Source organism: Podarcis melisellensis (genome assembly GCF_964234715.1).
Source record: "Podarcis melisellensis genome assembly, chromosome: 7".
Taxonomy (NCBI): domain Eukaryota; kingdom Metazoa; phylum Chordata; class Lepidosauria; order Squamata; family Lacertidae; genus Podarcis; species Podarcis melisellensis.
Window position 1 is genome coordinate 22300883 of NC_138539.1, and position 14503 is coordinate 22315385.

At 42.1% G+C, this 14503-nt stretch overlaps 1 long non-coding RNA gene across 2 annotated transcripts in view; it reads left to right on the top strand.

The window, feature by feature from the left end:
* Positions 1-14503, top strand: part of LOC309374213 — an 87846-nt gene that overhangs the window by 48306 nt on the left and 25037 nt on the right. The gene's annotated exons all lie outside the window — the stretch shown is intronic.

Here is a 14503-nt window from a genome sequence, read left to right on the forward strand (position 1 = left end):
CGTCAACAGGAGCCCAATCATGCTAATTACTATTGTCATGACAGAATTGCAGCAGACAAACAGCAGCAAAGGAAGATAAATGCTACCCTCAGTTTCATAGGTTTCTATCATTCAACCTCCAAGCAGTCTTTAAGGTCTTCACATCCTGTTCAGTGTTCAAGAGGGTATTCAGTGAGCCTACTAACCCTGGTAGCCTTCCAAGTACAGTGGTACCTCAGTCTACGAACAGCCCTGTTAACGAATGCTTCGGACAACGAACTCCGCAAAACCGGAAGTAAGTGTTCCGGTTAGTGAACTTTGCCCCGGAAGACGAACAGAAGCGGCGGGGAAGCGTGCACCTCGGTTTAAGAACACTTTGGTTTAAGAATGGACCTCTGGAATGGATTAAGTTCGTAACCTGAGGTACCACTGTACACAACATGCAGGTTCTCAGTCCCACAAAGAGACAGGAGTCATGCACATGGGTCTGCCATTCATTCCAAAAATGAATTTAGCTTTTCACCAAATGCAAGAACAGATTCTTCCTTTTGCCCCCAAACACTCTCACACTCTACATAAAGGTGGCATAAGCTAGACATTTGCAGGACCCTTAAGAGTTGTTTCTTCCCAACCTAGCTTTGTGCTGAAGAAAGCTTCAAGCACTATGAGTGCTAAGCCTATGAGGTGTAATGTTTTCCAAAACCACAAGTGATTGCTGCTCATTCTAGCAGCCTAACATTTTCCACTCACACTTTTCTTCAAATCTGCAGCGCAGCCGCATGAAAATCATCTTTGACGTTCACTAAACGTTTTAAGATGGATTCCAGTGCATCTGAGTTGGCCATTGGCGGGCACACTCTGCCCCTCTGTCTTCTAAATTACTATCCAAATTCCCATTCTAGGTTCTGAGTAGCTTAGACATAGTCTACTATAGGATGCCTCTGCCCCAAACTAAGTCAACACTGGGCACTTACCATGGATGTTCTTTCTTGTTTGGGGTAAGCGAGTCTTCCAAGTGTTCCCCTATTTTGATGAATGGTCTGCACAAATGGACAGCTTCAAATGTTGCCTCTGATAGATACCTCTAGCAAGTGCTGAGTTTCCTCCGTAGCGCTGGAGGCTCCTCTTGTTTTCCAGGCTCCTTTCCTCTAGCTGTAGTTATTGCATCAGTGAACTTTGTTTCTAGCTTTGTCAAGAGTGCAGGATATACCACCAACAGCTTATCAGGTGCTTCTTGTACAGTTGGAGTATGTGACCCATTTGTTTCATTCACCCTAAAGAAGAAAGGACGTTCAAAGTAGGTGCCCAGCTTCCCTATCCCAGGGAGTGCTTTGGTAACCTTGAGACTGGATTGTTGCAATGTACTCTGTGTGGGGCTGCTCCAAAAGCTCCAGCTAGGGCAGAACACAGCAGTTAAGACTGCTGATGGGGGCAGGCAGCCAATAGTATGTCACATCTCTGCTACCAGGCCAGGTCCAAGTGTCTACTACACCCTGAAAAACCTGGATCCAAGATACCATAAGGTTTGCCTGACACTTTAATTTCAAACACTGAGATCGTCCAGAGGACTGTTGTTAGTTTTCTCCATATCACAGAGAACCCAACTGGCATCAACTAGAAGTCTCACATTTAGTGTCGCCAGTTCCATGCTGTGGAACTGTTAGAGAAATTTAAAGGGGTTCCTAGACTGGAAGTATCCCTTCCTGAAACCCAAAGGAAAAGGATTTAGGCTCCAACTGAAAAGATTGGCCTTTACTGAAATGCCAATGCGCACAGGGACAGCCTCAAAAATGAGGAGGCTGCAAAGAACCACATCCAAAGCAATGTTCCTGACACACCTCCAGAATATACATGTGATTTCATTTCACAAATCAAAGGATCACAGTAATCTTGGCAGTTGCAACCTAATGTCATTCTGAACCAAGCAAAGTCATTTAGCTCTCCAGATCAGCTCTCCTCAGATCATGTGATTACATACAATCGATTTTAAGACTTTGACTAATTTTCCAATTCATTAAATGCCTTCTACTATCCTATTTCAACTACCTACAAAACAATTCAGGATTGATCACAATTGCCACGGCTATTTTCATGCATACAATGGCCACCATGGATTTATTATTTTCAGTATGAATATTTGCTACAGACAGTACCTAAATGCAACTAGTTTTGTACTGGAAAAGGTAGGTAGCCATGGGCCTTTCCAGTTTAGCTAGGCCACAGACTCAAAAGTTTTATGAAATTATTATTTTATCCACCAGAATCCTCTTCCAGCAGAGATTCAGTAAGCATCTTCATACAACATATTGTACACACATCCTGGTATTTTATGAGATGACAGCATATAACCACTTTATGTAAATGAACTACTTTTATATAAAGTAGTTTTATAAATGAACAAACCCACTATTTCCAGGTTGAATACCACTCAGCTGGGGAAACAAACTTCAATACTGTCTGATTTAAGTCTTAGTTTACTGGTACCCATCTAGTTCATTACTGTGCCTCGACACTGATTCAGAAAATCCACTGTCTCATCTGGATTTGATGAAAAGGAGATAGAGCTGGGTGTTGCTTCAGTTCTCTGCATGACCTCAGTGTAGAGGTGGTGAGAGGGAATGGTTTGCATTTAGGGCAGGGACTATGCAGTTGCTTTACAGTAGGACATTCCCCCCCCCCCCAAGATTTAGTTGCTGCACTAAATTTTATTTAAGAAAAGTTATGCACTGCTTCCTCTAACAAAGGAACTCTTAAAAACCTTACAAAAGACAAAGGCTCAGTTAAAAAATACCAATAAAAGCAAACATTAAAAACAAGCTACATATTTTTTTTTAAATATATAAAATAAAAACAACTATGCTCACTAAAAATCACATGCTAATGCAGCTTGTCCAAAATTATATGCCAAGGTAGGCTTGCTGAAACCAAACTTTAGCAGTGCCAAAACAATACAATTAAAGTGTGGAACAAACATTATTTGGCACTTGTGGGGGGGGGGGAGTGGAGATGTTGCATGCCGATAGTGTCTCACTTCTGTCAGCAATTACACCGCAGCACTCTGCAATAACTCTAGCTTCTGGACCAAACAGAAAGAGAGTGTTACAGTAATCCAGTTTTGAAGCTACCAATTCCCAGAGTACTGAGATCAAGCTGTTCCAATCCAGGAATGGCTGCAGCTGACAAAAGGTGTTCCAAGCCACCAAGGCCACTTGGATCTCCACTGACAAGGTAGGATCCAGAAAACATTCCCAGACTGCAAACCTGTTCCTCCAGTGGGAGCCCAACTTTCCAGGGAAGGCAGCCAGCCATTTTTCAGACATGGGAACCAGGCACTCACAGAGCATCCATCGTGCCAGGATTCGGCCTCAGCATCTGAGCAGAGGATCGGGAGTGATCATGCCAACTGTCCATCTCATTTCTCTGACCAGAGAGATGATACCTCCCCCCATTTCTTAGTGTCAGCTGTGGCAGGTCTAACCAGTTCCAAGGCTGCCTTTTCTCAATGTCCCAAGCAAGCTAGCTATGTTTCTAGATTCATCTCTGGGCATTTTCGACTCTAGACTAGGATCTGCTAGGAAAATATGTATTTTGGGATGTTCACTCTTATCAGGTGCTGTCCAACCTTCAAACAATGTAAGCATAAGAAAGATTAAGTTCTACTTGAAGAAAAAAATCATTTTGTGTACTAGATTTGCAAAATCTGGTGTTGGACACAAAATAGCACAGAAATATAGGTAGTCTTTTTTCCTGCAAGTTAATGTACAGTCGTACCTTGGAAGTCAAACGGAATCCGTTCCGGAAGTCCGTTGACTTCCAAAATGTTTGGGAACCAAAGCGTGGCTTCTGATTGGCTGCAGAAAGCTCCTGCAGCCAATCAGAAGCCACGCTGGACATTCGGCTTCCGGAAATCGTTCAAAAACCAGAACACTCATTTCTGGGTTTCAATCGTTTGGGAGCCAAGGCATTTGAGATCCAAGGTACGACTGTACTAAAAATTAACAAAATTGAAAATATGTGCCAGATATTAGTGGGAGAGTTGTAACTTGGTAGTTACATGCAAAGCACCCTGAGCTCAATCACAGACATCAATAGGTTGGGCAGGGCAAGACTCCTGTCTGAAACTCATCAGAGCTGCTGCCAGGGAGTTAAAAAATACAGAGCTAAGTAGACCAATGGTCTGACTTGGTACTTTCCTGTATTATAGATTCCCAGTGCCCTTTTATTCCACAACCAAAAACAATGGCAATAAAAGAGCTTTGGCTGACTACACAAGTTTTTCCTCTCTGAAAGGAAAAGGATTAAAAATTTATGTTTTTCTTAATTCAACATCTCAAGCAAGGATCTGAAACATCCCAGAGGCAGCTACAGCCTTCCTGGGTACATTGGAAAGAATGAAATACATATACAGTGGTACCTCGGGTTACATACACTTCAGGTTACATTCGCTTCAGGTTACAGACTCCACTAACCCAGAAATAGTGCCTCGGGTTAAGAACTTTGCTTCAGGATGAGAACAGAAATCATGCTCCGGCGGCACAGCGGCAGCGGGAGGCCTCATTAGCTAAAGTGGTGCTTCGGGTTAAGTACGGTTTCAGGTTAAGAATGGACCTCCGGAACGAATTAAGTACGTAACCAGAGGTACCACTGTATAGATTTCAATTTGCTCGTATAACATGTGATCCACAACATTGAAAGATAAGCATTTCTATGTCCTGAGGTTGCCTGGAGGTGGGGTTTAAAAGACAAACAAAATAAACAAATCCAATCAGTGTGGATTCTTTCAACCTGGTTCTTTCAAGTTTCTCATGATTTGCCACATCGTTAATCTCAGTCCCAAAGTGTCCACTAGAGGTCATATTTTGCTTGTCTATTTGATTTGAAGAGGCTGGAGCCAACCACTAAACTCTGGGCCAAACTACAGGTTATTCCAGGACAGGAGATCTATGCCAGCTCTCTAGACATTTTTTAAAAAACACGCTGCGGTGCAGTGAGGGGTGCATGTGGGCTGCCAATTACTTTAGAACAGCGATAGGATGGGAAGGGTGTTTAACCCTTTGTTCCTGTACCATTCAGGTACCATTCAGCCTGCCCTGTTTGCTCCAGGAGGGAAAAGATACCTGGAAACAAATTATTATAGGTAGTGGATATGGGGAGCCCACAAAGTAGAAGAATTTTAAAATAAGTCCCAAGTTCAAAATAAGTTTGAGGTACTACTGGTGCAAGAGACTCATATAAACAACAGCTTTAACTCAAAGGGTCAAATCCTTTCCCTGCTAAAAAAATATAAATCCTCCTGGGATCCTTCTTACTAAGCGAACAATATTGTTTTCCAGTTTGAAATGTAGTGTGTCATCTTGGTGCCAACCATGCTATGGCCTGTGTTAATCATTTACACTGTGACGCCCTAGAATAAAAAGACAATATCTTGTGACTGACATCTTAAGTGCAGCACAAACAACTTAGGGCTTACGTAGCCAGTGTTGCCTTGACTGAGTTCTTCCATCTGTCACCCCAGTCCAAGGCTTTTTGCGCAACACCATATTTTACCTTGCTATTCACTTTTATGATAAAATGGTGTCAAATAAACAAGGCTCTGTAACCAGTGTTAGAAACTGAGATATGAAAGCGAGGAGCTAAATGGCACCTTAAACCTAGGTTATGGGCGCAATAATGGAATGTCTAGGCACACTTTTTTTAATAATAAGAATACAAAGCTGAAAATGAATGAACTGCAGCTAAAATATTATGTTCCTTTTTCATATGGTCTAGTCCTTCCCCTGCCCACACCCCTAATATTCTTCAGAGGGTCTCTTCTCCAGTCTTCAGAGAATAGCTGGAAGTGGGGAGGCAGAAATGTTTTCCCCCTTTCCTTCCACTCTGCAGATTTAATCTGAAATCGTAGGCACAGTACTGTGCCCAGAACTCAAGCTAATGCTTAAGCTATTGTCACAAAATGCACCTAGAACAATGAGAGTTTTGAACGCTGTCTGCAAGACACAGACTTTTGCAAAGTTAAAGACATGGTATTCAATGAAGTTTAACTTAGAGTAGACTCATAGAAATGAATGAATATGACCATGTTAGATCCCTTAATTTTGGTGGGTCTACTTAGTAATTTGTGTGTTGGGACACATGTCGCAACAAGCTAAATATCTAAAGTTGTTTCAAATACAGTACAGTGGTACCTCGGGTTAAGTACTTAATTCGTTCCGGAGGTCCGTTCTTAAGCTGAAACTGTTCTTAACCTGAAGCACCACTTTAGCTAATGGGGCCTCCTGCTGCCGCCGCGCCACCAGAGCACGATTTCTGTTCTCATCCTGAAGCAAAGTTCTTAACCCGAGGTACTATTTCTGGGTTAGCAGAATCTGTAACCTGAAGCGTATGTAACCTGAGGTACCACTGTAATAGCTGAGTATTTATAATATTCAGCTGTTGGTATGCATTCAAACAAAAAAGACACCCTTTACAAGCAACAAGATACATGCTTTTCTCTCACACAGGTTCATTTCCTCATTAGAAATAGTAATGTATGAAGAAGCTGCATTAAAATTATCTCATTAGCAGGTCTTCTTTTCCTTCACTTCTCATTCTTAGCTTATTAGCTTGTCTAATAGTGGCCTCTCAAGGTTTTTCTGCATTTGCCCCTTACTGCGAACTTTTAAAAATTAATGTGGATTGACTGCATATCCAATTGGTGCCTATATAACTCATCTGAGCACAGTGTAGCCTTTGAGAAATTTCACTTAGCTTGCCAAACTGAAGACAGATCAAGTCACACTGCTTCAATTTTCAGCAAAAAAAGCTACTGTGTGTACCCAAGTAATTCATTTAACTCTGAAAATCTGCTCTGATGGTTGTCACATGGAAGCATAGCTATAAGAAATATGAAATAAATAAAGAACGTGAAAAACAGTACAAAAAAATCGAATCAAACCAGGTTTCACATCCATTATAAAGAACATTCCCAAGAGACTACACATTGAATAAGATATTCCAACAAAAACCAGCCTCATAAAGAAAACGTATGACACAAATGTTAGGAATAATCAATAAAGCCATATTTCATTGGGACGTGCCATCCCTGTGATTGGCCTATCATATGAGTAACAAATGGCTGACAAATGGAGACAAGATCCATAGGTTTAGCTGTAACCCAAGATACCTTTAGTTTATATGTCAATTCGTCATAAATAAACAATACTTTATGGAACCAAAATATTTATATAAAAACCTGAGGACTCCTTCCAGCCCTGTGATATGACCAAACAAGCAGCTACTAATAGAATAAAATTAAAATTATATACATCATATTAAATTGTGTTATTAAGTTGAGTTACTAAAAGGACAAAGGAACTCAAACTTGTTGTCCATAGTGCTCCTGGCTGGAAGTTGTTTGGAAAAGCCCCCCCCCCCAAAAAAAAACCTATAGAAAGACTGTAAAATAATTCAGCAGGAGTCATTTTCCTCAGCAATGAAGTAGAAAAAAAGGGGGCAAGAGACTCATCTCCCCCACCCTCAATCAAGTCCAGCTGACCAATTAGCCGCTCCCAGGTCATGACTTTAAGAACAGCACAAGCAACTGGGAAGGGAGAAGAGGAATTAAGGGGAAGGAAATATTTACTTGGGAATTCATGCTACTGGTTTTCAAGTGAGCAAAGACGGGTGTGTGGGTGTGAAGGACACTTTGATAACAACCCATCGCACAAAAAGAAATCTGTGATGCTTATGTTCAAATCATGCAGTTTCTTCTTGCAACGTTTCCACAAATATGACTCAGACAAACGTTTCCAAGGCAAACCTTTCTACAACTGCAGAGTAATGTGCTAAGGTCCAAAGGCAGAAACACCTGTACATAGTTTTATGAAGGAACTTGCCCTTCACAAGATCCACAGTGATGGAAATTTGAGCTAGAGCATTCAGGGACACAGGCTAGCCCTGGCACCTTGCCTGCTTTCCTAGCTAGCAAGTGCTGCGTCAGTATTTAGGAACTAACCTGAATACACAATGAGAAAATACACACTGTACCTATCCGACAAGTGCAGGTAGAGGATACTAACAGGCACATATTAAGACAAGTCTCAATACACTAGTGGCAATTAAACACTGTATAAAATAAGAAGCTTGAGGACAACAGACTCAGAGTTTGAGAAGAAGGGAAATATGGAAGAGATAGCAAATAGTTATGGGCAGGCAAGTAACAATTACCAATAATTTCAAAGCTAGTTTCAGTGTACTTGCTAGAATTATTTTAGCCTTGTCCTTCTCTCACTTGGATGTTCCCCCTCATTGTTCTCCCTCCATCCTTCTAACTCCTGGATTACTTGAGCGTGTTCACATTTCTGTTCATTCAGCGACAGCTCACACAAATGCTTCTATCTTTGTTGCAACTCGGAGTGCCATTTTAAAAGAAGGAAGTGCCATTTAAAAGAAGGAAGTCTGCCACTGCAATTTCAACATACAGTGGTACCTCGGGTTATATACGCTTCAGGTTACATACGCTTCAGGTTACAGACTCCGCTAACCAAGAAATAGTACCTCGGGTTAAGAACTTTGCTTCAGGATGAGAACAGAAATCATGCTCTGGTGGCGGCAGCGGGAGGCCTCATTAGCTAAAGTGGTGCTTCAGGTTAAGAACAGTTTCAGGTTAAGAACAGACCTCCAGAACAAATTAAGTACTTTACCCGAGGTACCACTGTATTGAGGATGGGAGCGGCATTTCTCTTTTCACCTCTGCTTTCCTTCCCCACCAAAAGTTTTGGTCTTCACACCATCAACCAATGGTGGGGTACCCGGTGCAATTTTTCTAGTTCCCTACCATATTTCTTCTTCATCTCGTAATCCATATCACATTGCAGATAAAGTTGATTGTGTACACAGGGCCACCTTCCAAGTTTGATAGCCGTAGCTTTAACTGGCCAGATAAATGACTGCAGTCCTCTTTTCACTTGGAAACTATCTGCATCAACCTCATAAAATTCTCATGGACCTTGACTTTAACACATGACCAAAGGACATCATCATGATATGTGGAAAGGGGAGGGGGGAGCAATATACTGAAGGAAAAGAGAAGAGGATCTAAGGCAGGAGAGAAAGAAAAACGAAGTAAAAACAAACTCTGATGTACCCAGAACCTGTTTGGAAAGCATGTAAACTATGTGCTTTCTCCCTAGTAACACTCTGTAGCATGACAAGAAGTACCCAGACTGTGTCATTCTGGTGCAAATTGTTCTGCAACAGACTCCAAGGTTTTATTTAGAGTTAAAGGTCAGTTCTTAATTGCTTCTGCTTAAAAACAAAGCATGCATGCATCACATCACTAAATTAAGGCAGGAGGAGAACAAGCGCAGCTGGGTGTGTAGCTAATCTGTGAGAAATACCTGAAACATTAAGTCCAGAACACTGCTTTTTTTTTTGTCTGCAAGAGTAAACACAGTATAAAAAGAAAACAAAGTTTAGGATTATGGCTGCTAACACATTTACCAGGGAATAAAGCCTGTGGAACTTACTTCTGGGTAAACATGATTCAATTGTACTGTAAGTATGCTTTCTAGTTAGAAACTTGACAGGCATAGGCAAACTCGGCCCTCCAGATGTTTTGGGACTACAACTCCCATCATCCCTAGCTAACAGGACCAGTGGTCAGGGATGATGGGATTTGTAGTCCTAACAAACATCTGGAGGGCCGAGTTTGCCTATGCCTGGTACAAGATTTAAGAGCTGGGGTTATAATAATTAGAAGCAGTGCATACTGTATACAACTTTTGAGTCACACTTAGCTGGTATGTAAAGCAAAAGTCCACTGCTACTCATACATATATGCTCTATTTATGTAGGTCTCATTCTTCACATGCCTTCTCTCCTCACCAAGTACCAGGGAAGCTGATGTTAGCAGCTTATCTTATGTAACAGTCCTACTCCCTCCCCTTATGGGCAAACCAAAGCAGGGTTTCAGATCCAGACTTGGGATATGACACAAAGGGTTTTGAATGTTGCACAAACATGACATGTTGTGCTTACCTCAGAGCAGCTTCCTCTAAACTACCAAAATATTGTAAGTACAGTACCTTAATTTTAAAGAACAAAATGCTAGCCTGGCGCTGAACGGCTAGTGGAGAAACTCACTGCTTAGGCATTTGCTGGGGGTTCAGTTGACGATGCCAGAAAAAACACTAAAAACATCAAGTATGCCATGTTTGATAAATTGCACTCTTTGAACAACAGGAAACATGCAGGCTAACTAAAAGGGCATCTGATTTGGCTTATGCATGCTGGCAATCAATATTAAGACATGACTCTGGAACAACATCAACATGGTCCATAAAGTCATGAATTTTAGCCTTGGTTCTGCCCCAGATCCATCATGGATTCATTAACTATCTCAGACAAGTCACCATCAGCCTTAATTCTTTTTTGTTAGGGAACAGGCTAAACTGGAGATTAAACAGGCGGGTTGTAAACAGAACTCCTGGCTTCTCACCACATAACCCTGTACAAATATTTCTATCTACTTTCTCTTGTTTTGCATCAGTCCCTGCTTCCGTGCACGTGCGAATCTTGGCAAAGCCTACTGAGTGCACATTTATCTGTGAAGCAGATGTATTTGCTTAGCAGGTAGACAACAGAACCATAGAATAATAGAACTGTAGAGTTAGAAGGGACTCCAAGGGTCATCTAGTCCAACCCCGGCAATGCAGGAATCTTAGCTAAGACAGATGCCCACCCAACCTCTGCTTAAAACCCTCCCAGGAAGGATACTCCACTGCTCCTGAGGGAGTTCATTCCACCATCAAACAGCTCTTACTGTCAGAAAGTCCTTTCTAATGTTTAGTCGGAATCTCCTTTCTTGTAACTTGAAGCCATTGGTTTGGGTCTTAGCCTCCAGAGCAGGAGAAAACAAGCTTGCATCATGTAACAGTCCTTTAGATATTTGAAAATAGCTATCATATTTCTTCTGTGTCTCGTCTTTTCCAGGCTAAACACACCCAACTTTCTAGACCGTTCCTCATAAAGCTTGGTTTCCAGACCTTTTTTCATCTTTGTGCTCTCCTCTGCATATGTTCCAGCTTGTCAATATCCTTCTTAAATTGTGGTGCCCAGAACCAGACACAGTATTCCAGGTATGGTCTGACCAAGGCAGAATAGAGTGGCTCTATTACTTCCCTTGATCGGGACACTATACTTTTGCTGATGCAGCTTAGAATAGTATTACCCCTTTTTTTGCTGCTGCATCACACTGTTGACTCATGTTAAGCTTGTGGTCTATGAAGACTCCTAAATCCTTTCCACATGTACTACTGGCAATCCAGGTGTCCCGCATCTTATATTTGTGCAGCCAGTTATTCCTGCCCAAGTGCAGAACCTTACAATTGTCCCTGCTGAAATTCATTCTGTTAGTTCTCCAATTTGTTAAGGTCATCTTGAATCCTGATTTATTTATTTTTCAGCATTGGCTGCCCCTCCCAGTTTGATGTCATATGCAAATTTGATAAGCATCCCCTCAATTCCTTCATCCAAGTCGTTTATAATTATTCTGTGTTTCAATCTGAATAAACACTGAAGTCTAGGATCTCTCTCACACACATACAATTTTGAGAACAGTTTTCTTATGTGGAACTATTTTTTACCATGCCTTAATTAAAATTTGATTGGGCTTCTGGGAGCAAGATAAAATTGCTTTGTCAACAGCCAGTCGGCCATTCATAATTTAAGAAGCTGGTGGTATCATTTGTTCAGTAGTCAACATTAAACTTGGCAGTGAACAGTAACAGTCTCCATGCAATGTTTTTAAATGCTGCTCAATGAAGGACCCTAGCTAGAGAAATCACAGAAAAGAAACAACAACAATGGTATAGCAATAATTGTTTTGCTACAAAACAAGCAAGAGACACTTTGCTAAGTGCTGTTTGATCCAGAACCAAAACCCAAAAGAGGAATGTCTTACCAGAAAGGATTAGCAAAGTATAAAACATACAAAATAGACAGGATGCACCAAGTAACAACTCCTAGAGTGTGGCATATCAACACTGAACTGGAACTGTGCATGTGAGTTGCTGGTTTCTGGAAGGGGTCTGCTATCTAGACCCAGAAGAAGTCACATTTGCAACATGGGCCGATTTCCCCCCAACCTTAAGGAACAGATTTAATGGAGGGGCCAAGAGTGTGGGTAGGAAGAAGAGAAGGTGGGGAAATTACACTGGATAGCTAAAAGTTGTTGCACTAATGTTTAACTCCTTGACTGGATACTGCCCACTGTACTTACTTCCCCCACTGGGTGGTGGTGGTTGATAATAACTGAAATCACAGGTGGGGGGGGGGAGATTTAACCCTTTCCTCCTGAGGATCGGTGTCTCATGACACCTAATGGCACGGTGGCTGTGTTTTTCACTAGCTGCAGCTTCCAGAATGTCCTTAACAAGCATACCCCATGTAGAATGCATTGCAGTAATCAAATCGAGAGGTTACTAGTGGATTACTGAGGCCAGGCTCTCACGATCCAGTTAACAGTTGCAGAGGCAACCTGCATCTCAACTGACAGCCTTGAATTGAGGAAAACCCTTATTGTTCTTTTTGGGAAGTGCAAACCCATCCAGAGCAAGCCATCTACCAAATTCCAGGACTTGAGAATCACCTACAGCTGCGATCATCATCTGTGGGGCCCCATCTTCCTGTGCCCCCTCCATCAGAGTCTAGTGGGTGCCAACAGGAGAATGGGCCTCACCTGCTGCCTTCATTACATATATTTAGGCACCGGGCCAAATCATTCCTCTTCTCACAGGCCTTTGGTTAATTAAACAATCTATGGCCTTTTCAACTGGGGGGTAGGGGTATTGGTTTTGTCTGTTACTATGTTATATATTTTTGTGTTTTTATATTGTAAACTGTCCTGTGATCCTTGGATGAAGGGGTTATAGAAATTTAATAAGTAATAGTAATAATAATAATACCTTCAGCACCTGTGTCTTGAACAGATTCAGTTTATTGGTCCCATTTGGTCCATCACTGCCTCTAAGCACCGCAACAACACCTGCACAGCCTCTCCTAATTCATATGGAATGGAGAGATAAAGCAGAGTGTTTCTAGCACCTCAATGACCCTGTGCCCCAAATTGCCAGGTTCCCCTCTCCTCTCCCTTGCTCTGACCAGTGTTGGATGCAGACATGCTGCCACTTTCTCCAGCTTAAGGCACATGCCTGGAGCTTGTTATACTGTAAATATAAGTATCTTGCCTGCATGGTTCTTACTGCTACTGTTGCTGTGAACCAACGCATGGATATAAAGTAAGTAAATCCTATTTTTAAACTTACTTCGCAGGTTGTTGCTTAATTCTTTATTAAGCAGAATAAGAAAGGGGGACACCTTGCTTCATAGGTGGACTTGCTCAAAACAAGGCTGTGTCGTCTAATTCCTATGCTTTTATTGCTAAGGTTGGGATTTTGAAACTCTGATCAATCAACACACATGGGAACCTGGAAGGATAAATCGCAATTACTACCGTATTTTTTGCTCTATAAGACTCACTTTTTCCCCTCCTAAAAAGTAAGGGGAAATGTGTGTGCGTCTTATGGAGCGAATGCAGGCTGCGCAGCTATCCCAGAAGCCAGAACAGCAAGAGGGATTGCTGCTTTCACTGCACAGCGATCCCTCTTGCTGTTCTGGCTTCTGAGATTCAGAATATTATTTTTCTTGTTTTCCTCCTCCAAAAACTAGGTGCGTCTTGTGGTCTGGTGCGTCTTACAGAGCGAAAAATACGGTATAACCTCTCCTACCCACTACAACCCAGTCCACAGTCAATCCTTTCACTTGCAATCATACTGTGAATGTTGCTTTATTATGGCCTGATGTGTTCACCAGCGGCACCACATGGTAGGAGGGAAGGTTGGCATGGCTACCGAATATTTGTTGATTGAGGGATGGTTCAGAGTGGGTTATGGTTTCCAGTTTTCTGTTAACCCTGTTCTTTAAACAGCACGGCTGCACCTCCCTCTGCCCATCACCCTGTTAATTACATCAGCTCAGAGCTCCCTCCCGTCTCCACATATTATCCACACATATCCACACAGACACATATTATGTCCTTGAGGGTCTCAGTGCAAAATACAGGGAAGTCCATTTACAGTGGGTCTAGCATGACAAAATTCGCCACAGTGCAGAAATATTAATAAAGTACAAATGCAAACAATAGCAGCCTCCTCACAAGCAGCTTATTTTATCTCACAAAGAGCAATGTAAGTTAACAGCAGACCAGATATTCAATGTGTCCCCCTATCCCTATCCTCCTCTCTCAAAGCTCCACTCTCACCAGGATTTCACCTACTTCCCCAGCTTTCTGTTCTCACCAAAGGGTCCTAGGGATGGTGCAATACTCACCTCATGCAATTCCCCCAGTCTCTGACTCCCCCCCCCCCAGACAGCAGTCTTCCCTTCTATATGCCTTTAAGCAGAAAGGGTCAAGGGCCTCTGCACTTTTATGGTTTCTCCATCCACTTTTGCTGCTCTGCCTCTGACTCAGGAGCTGCAGTTATCA